Raw genomic sequence first — 6,996 nt, 5'->3', positions numbered from 1 at the left:
ATTATACTTCTATAATTAATGTATTCATTTATCTTATAATCGTATTTCTTATATTCTATAATATATTATCCATTAAATACTTATGTTTAGAGCATAAACCCCAACAAATAGTGTAAAAGAGAGTACTACTCTAATTGAAATTGTTGGTAGGTTTCTTACTTATTGGTTGTCTCATTAAATAACGATAGTGACATGAGATTATCTTGTTAGGCAAAGGTGAGAAACTGTTATTTTATTAAGTAACCGTTTAGTTTGTCTTATATTATAAATATTTGATTATAGTGATTGTTTATATTAGATAATGTGAATTCTTGCTTTTGAGTTAAGTATGTGAATATTTGGTATTATTTAATGGTTATGTTTGGTTATAGTTGTACTTTGATGCATGCTTTTACTTTTTTTACTGGGTCTTTGTGACTTACATGTATTTTATGGTGTAGGTAAGGAAAGGACTAAGCTAGGTCAGCCATGAGTTAAAGATCTTTTCCAGTAAATGTACATATCAACTTATTTGGCCGGCAGTGCCGAGTAGTCAGGGTTTTAGTTATGGCAACTTTGAAAGGAATAATGATGAGTTCATATTTATCTTATAAATATGATTAATTTATTTATTAATATTCTTAAATTGATTCTTTAAATTATTGATTAGTGTGATTTTTATTTGTTAGGCTATTTTAAAGACTATTCATGCATTTTGAGTCTTTTGGAGAGATTTTAGCATATTTTGGTGGAAAATAGTGGAAGTCAGCGAGTTTGTTTGTACAAGGCAGAACTTAATTACAAATTCGGACAAACTTAGAAGCATAATTGGACTTGGAGCTCAACATGAAAGTTTTAGGTCTCTTTCTTAGCTTTTCAGAACATCTTGAATCGTCCAATTCCGAGTAATATCAAGAGAGTTATGGCCAAAATACTATCAATCTTCGCAGCAGGAAATTTCTGGAAAAAAGATAGCGAAAATAAAGATAGCTTTTCAAGTAGAGTTGCGATTTTTTTATCTTTTTTTCAAAAGATGAGTTATCTTTTCTTTTAGTGAGATATTTTCTAATACTATTACAAATAGAATTCTAATTCTAAGGAGATTTATCTATCCACTATAAATTGAATCCTAGTTCTAATAGGATTCAAATCTATTTTCCTATTACTATAAATAAGACCTCTTAGACTACGAATGAGAGAAGTCTAAAAAAAGCTACAAATTAGAGAGAGAAACTCTTACTATTTATTATGATTATTATTATAATGTCTAGTTCTGAGTAGTTTTCTTTTAGTTAAGGGTTATTTCAAAACTCGAAACATGAATTCTTAATTTCATTATTGAATGTTAATTTTTAGTTTCCATTATATCAAATTGCTTCTATTCTTCTATGTTCAATGCTATGATTATTGTTTTAATCTTGTTTAGACGACTGCTAAATTAGGTTTTACTTTAATCTACTGTCATCTTAAGATTATGTAATGCCCGTACTTTTATAAAAATATTAATTTTATTTATAAGCGTTAAACGCGGAAAATCATAATGTCGCATTTTTATTTAATACTTAAAAATGTTCACAACTGGCCAGTTTTCGTACAAAAGACATAATAAATAATAATTAAAATAATTGCGACATAAACATGATAGCGTAAATAAATAAACAGAGCGTCCTAGACCGCCCGCAGTTATATGGCCCTCAGCGAGTTCACACACACAAGCGTCCAAAGTTCCACTCGCCACCGGCATTCTAGACTTAATTTCAGTTACCTTGATCTGCACATGGTAATCTGATAAGGGTGAGCTACTAAACTCAGTAAGGAAATGTGTGTCAGGTAGTCACACAAATAAAAATAAAACTTAATTAAAATGCACATGCACATATTTAGGCAGATAGCAAAACATAAACTTAATCATATCACTAGTCACTAATAACTAGGTTCTAAGCTAAATCACACAGTAATGATTACGCCCGAGTCCAATTTTGCAAATAAACTCGAGCTATTGGACTAAATGGCGGAGGGCTGGGTTCAGTAAAATCGTACCCACTACTAAATGGCCCCCTATATACCATATAGACCCAACAGTTAAGTATTTAACCACTATCTTCTCGGTCAAACCATGTCACATAAACTATAATCTATCTAATTTAAATAATGTCAAATTACTATACATTATTTAAATAACAAAACAATCATAACTAAATAATGTGAATCTTATAAACACACTATTTACATACATACTTAAATAACATGAATCTTATAAACATATTATTTAAATATATATATCTTTAGCAATGGTCATGCTCTAATACTGTAAACATACATAAATAACATGAATCATATAAACATATTATTTAAATATATATTATACAGTACATTAAATAACAAACAATAAAGAGTCAGGCAGAAGACGTTAGTTAACTTCTCTTTTACTATTCCCACTCCTTTTATGAATGTTATTACATACAGAAAACTTATGTTTTCCTACTTAATTTTCTTACCTCGAATGTGGAGTCCTAGCCTTGATTGCAATGAAAGTGATCCTTTTGAGAAACAATAATTATCTTATGAAAAACCTAAATTTCATATTTATTAATTAGAACATATTACAATGGTATATATAAATATATATATACACGAGACCTTAACATTGAATCTACAACTCTAAAATTATAGAATGATACCTTAGATTAGAAAGGAAATCTGGCAGGAAAATAATGGCGGTGATGATGTTGATATATATAAGTAAATAATAGTAGAGTATCTATATATGAATAAGTAAGAGGTTGGTGATGGTGATATGTGAGTATGACAAGAATGATGGAGATGAAATAATTGGTTGGGATTAGTGTTGGGATGATGGTAAAATAATAGAAAAAGAAATTGTAAAAAAAAGATTATAGAGAAAATGATAAAGGACGATGGTATTGATGGTGGCGGGAGGTAATAAGCAATGAATATTATGGCATAAAAGACAAAATAGGGATTAGTAACAAGAGACGAGAAAGAGATAGTAATCTTTTATATGTGATAGCTTAATTGATGAGTGAAGAATGAATACCTAAAGTTCTATATATAGGCTTAGAAAGTAACCACCTAAAGCTATCACATAATAGCCGTATATCCTACTAGTATGATTCAAATTTTAAATAACATAACAACTCTTCTAACTATACCGTTCATGATCCCACTTAATAGCACATGTGTCAAATACTTAAGGAATAAAATAATTTTCTTTTTTTTTTATTTTCAAAGTTACATATATGTAGGAAGGAAATGGTCTTCAAGGACTAACAAAAATGAGAGCTAATCTCTCAATGGAAGCCACGTTATCAACCTTCTCAAAATTCTTAATTTTCCACACACATCTCCACCTAATTGGAAAAAGTTTATTGTATTCCATGCATTGCTCAAACTAACTATATGCCCACGTGTAGGTCTCTAATTTAAATCATGGACACTTAAATCATGCACCCACATAAATGACTAACTATACTAATATTAATAATAAAAAAATAATAATTATATTAATCCCTTACAATATGTATGTAAATGTCTAGGCCCGGGATGAACTTGTATATTCTAATAATAACATAGTACATAATACCAACATAATTTTTCTTAAATTCCTAGCCAAAAAATATAAGGCCCAACAAAGTAAGAATACTTTCTACTTTAATTAAATAAAAATACCACTTTCTATTCTTTAAAAGATAGTAACATATTTTATGCAATCACTATTTCCACATCGAGTCATCTAGACTAGCGTAATAGAAAATAATAACTAAATATTTTGGTTATTACAATATACCCTCCTTAAAGGAATTTCGTCCTCGAAATTTACTTACTTGAGAATAACTCGGGGTACTGATTCTGCATGTCCTTCTCCAACTCCCATGTCGCTTCTCTATCAAAACTATCACTCCACAGGATTTTGACTAAGGGTATAGTCTTATTTCGTAAGACTTTTGTTTCTTTTTCTATCACGCACACAGGGCGTGCCATATAACTCATGTCCTGCTGTAAGTTCAAGTTCTCATATTTAAGCACATGTGTCGGATCAGGTACATACTTCTGTAACATGGATATGTCGAAAATATTATGTGTTTCTGCTAATGTTGGCGGTAGGGCCAAACGGTAAGCTACTTGACCATCTCTATTCAGTATCTCAAAAGGACCTATAAATCTTGGGCTTAACTTTCCCCGTTTTCCAAAACGCATAATCCCCTTCATAGGTGATACCTTCAAGAACACTAAGTCCCCTACAGAAAACTCATCCTCCCGTCTTTTCAAATCTGCATAACTTTTCTGTCTACTTTGGGCGGTGAGCATCCTTTGTCGTATCTTTTCAACTGCTTCTGAAGATTCTTTAACAGCTTCTTGACCTAAGTAGCGTCTTTCTCCAACTTCATCCCAATGAAGCGGTGATCTACATTTTTCGTCCATGCAACATCTCATATGGTGCCATTTTGATTGTGGCTTGATAGCTATTATTGTAGGAGAACTCCATTAGAGGTAAATATTTACTCCACGAGCTAGTGAAGTCCAGTGCACACGCTCGAAGCATATCCTCGAGTATTTGGATGGTGCGTTCAGATTGTCCATCTATTTGGGGATGAAATGCTGTACTTAATTTCAATCGCGTCCCCATTGCCTTATGTAGACTCTCCCAGAACTTGGAGGTGAATACTGAACCTCTATCAGAGACTATCGTCTTTGGAACACCATGCAACCTCAATATCTCCTGTACGTACAAGTCAGCGTACTGCTCTGCGTTGTAAGTAGACTTCACTGGAACAAAGTGTGCTGACTTTGTGAGTCTATCTATAATTACCCAAATTGAGTCGTGTTGCTTGGTTGTTCGGGGTAGTCCTGTCACAAAATCCATGGCTATATCTTCCCACTTCCATTCAAGGATTTCCAGGGGTTGCAACATCCCTGCTGGTCTCTGATGTTTAGCCTTAACTTGTTGACATGTGAGGAATCTAGCTACAAATTCAGCTACATCCTTCTTCATCCCTGGCCACCAATACAAGGTTTTTCAGTCATTGTACATTTTGGTTGATCCTGGATGCATTGAGTAGGGTGTAGTGTGTGCTTCCATCATGATCTTTCTTTTAAGCTCTATGTCGTTGGCTACACACACTCTTCCCTTATACCTCAACATGCTGTATGTACCTTCGGAGAAACCTTCTGCCTCCTTCTCTGGCAGGCCTGCTCTTTTCTTCTGTAAGAACTCATCAATAATCTGTGCATCTTTAAGTTCCTGTAGCAGCGTTGAGACAATGGTTAGGTTAGCTAGTTTTTGTGTAATGATCTCTATACCACTTCTTTGGAGTTGCTGCTGTAGGGGCTTCTCCATTTGTGCCAGTATTGCCAAGCTAGCATAACTGCGTCTACTTAGCGTGTCTGCTACTACGTTGGCCTTGCCCGGATGGTAGTGGATTTCACAATCATAGTCCTTAACATGCTCTATCCATCGCCTCTGTCTCATGTTGAGTTCCTTCAGCGTAAAGAAGTACTTCAGGCTCTTGTGGTCGGTATAAATTTCACATTTCTCCCCGTAGAGATAGTGCCTCCATATTTTTAGCGCAAAAACTACTGCTGTCAACTCCAGATCGTGTGTTGGGTACCTTTGTTCATACTCCATAAGTTGTCTTGAGGCATACGCTACTACTTTGTCATTTTGCATCAACACACATCCCAACCCTTGTTTCGATGCATCGCAGTACACCACAAACTTATCCTTGTTATTGGGAACACATAATACATGGGCTGTTATTAGTTTGTCCTTAAGTGTTTGGAAGCTACCCTCACACTTTTCTGACCAGACAAACTTCTGCGTCTTTCGAGTCAAGTTGGTTAGAGGGGTTGCGATCTTGGAAAATCCTTCAACAAAGCGTCTATAGTAACCAGCTAGACCCAAGAAGCTTCTTACTTCACTTGCAGTCTTAGGTGTTGGCCAGCTCTTGGCCGCTTCAATCTTTGTAGGATCCACCTCGACTCCATCTTTGGAAACTATATGGCCTAGGAATGCCACCTTCTCTAACCAGAATTCACATTTCTTGAATTTTCCGTATAGTTGGTTCTCCTTAAGTCGGCTTAGAGTCATCCTCAGGTGTTCCTCATGTTCCTCCACGATTTTGGAGTAGATAAGAATGTCATCAATGAATACAACAACAAACTTATCTAGGTACTCCTTGAACACCCTATTCATCATATCCATGAAGGCTGCTGGGGCGTTAGTTAGTCCGAAAGACATTACTAAGAACTCATAGTGTCCATATCGTGTTCTGAATGCTGTCTTGGGTATGTCTTCCTTCCGGACCTTCAGCTGGTAATACCCAGATCTTAGATCTATCTTTGAGAACACAGCCGAGCCTTGCAATTGATCAAAAAGATCGTCAATCCTTGGCAAAGGATACTTATTCTTGATGGTCACCTTGTTGAGCTCACGGTAGTCTACGCACATCCTAATACTTCCATCTTTCTTCTTGACAAAGAGTATCGGCGCACCCCAAGGTGAGTAACTCGGTCTAATGAACCCTTTGTCTAAGAGCTCCTGTAGTTGTATTTTAAGCTCTTTTAACTCATTAGGTGCCATTCTGTATGGAGCCTTTGAAATTGGATTTGTCCCTGGGGCTAATTCGATGATGAACTCCACCTCTCTGTCTGGAGGTAGTCCCGATAAATCTTCTGGAAAGACCTCTGGAAATTCACAGACTATGTGCACATTCTCCACATTTAGTTGTGTCTCTATTGCTCGATCCACTACGCTGACCAAGAATGCCAGACACCCCTCCTTCATTAGCTAACTAGCTTTTAGGGAAGAGATTAATGGAGTCCTAAGGGCCAGCTTGTCGCACTTGAAAATAAACCAATCCCCAGCCTTTGTTTCAAAAACGACCAGTTTCTTTCGGCAATTGATTGTCGTGCCGTGACTAAATAGCCAATCCATCCCAAGTATAACATCATATTCCTTCATTTCCAGCTCTATTAGGTCGCCCACGAGTTCTTTGC

At 35.3% G+C, this 6,996-nt stretch overlaps 1 long non-coding RNA gene across 1 annotated transcript; it reads right to left on the bottom strand.

The window, feature by feature from the left end:
* Positions 1-1,330: 1,330 nt before the first annotated feature.
* On the bottom strand, positions 1,331-3,376 carry LOC133029659 (uncharacterized). The gene is made up of 3 exons (XR_009683788.1): positions 2,661-3,376; positions 2,478-2,552; positions 1,331-1,750 (listed from the first exon to the last, which is right to left on the bottom strand). It is a non-coding gene; the product is annotated as an uncharacterized LOC133029659 (long non-coding RNA).
* Between the last annotated feature and the right edge of the window lie 3,620 nt (positions 3,377-6,996).

The sequence above is a fragment of the Cannabis sativa genome, chromosome 1 (assembly GCF_029168945.1).
Source record: "Cannabis sativa cultivar Pink pepper isolate KNU-18-1 chromosome 1, ASM2916894v1, whole genome shotgun sequence".
In the NCBI taxonomy this organism is placed as follows: Eukaryota; Viridiplantae; Streptophyta; class Magnoliopsida; order Rosales; family Cannabaceae; genus Cannabis; species Cannabis sativa.
The sequence above is the reverse complement of the archived record's forward strand: the minus strand, read 5'-3'. Positions and strand labels throughout refer to the sequence as shown.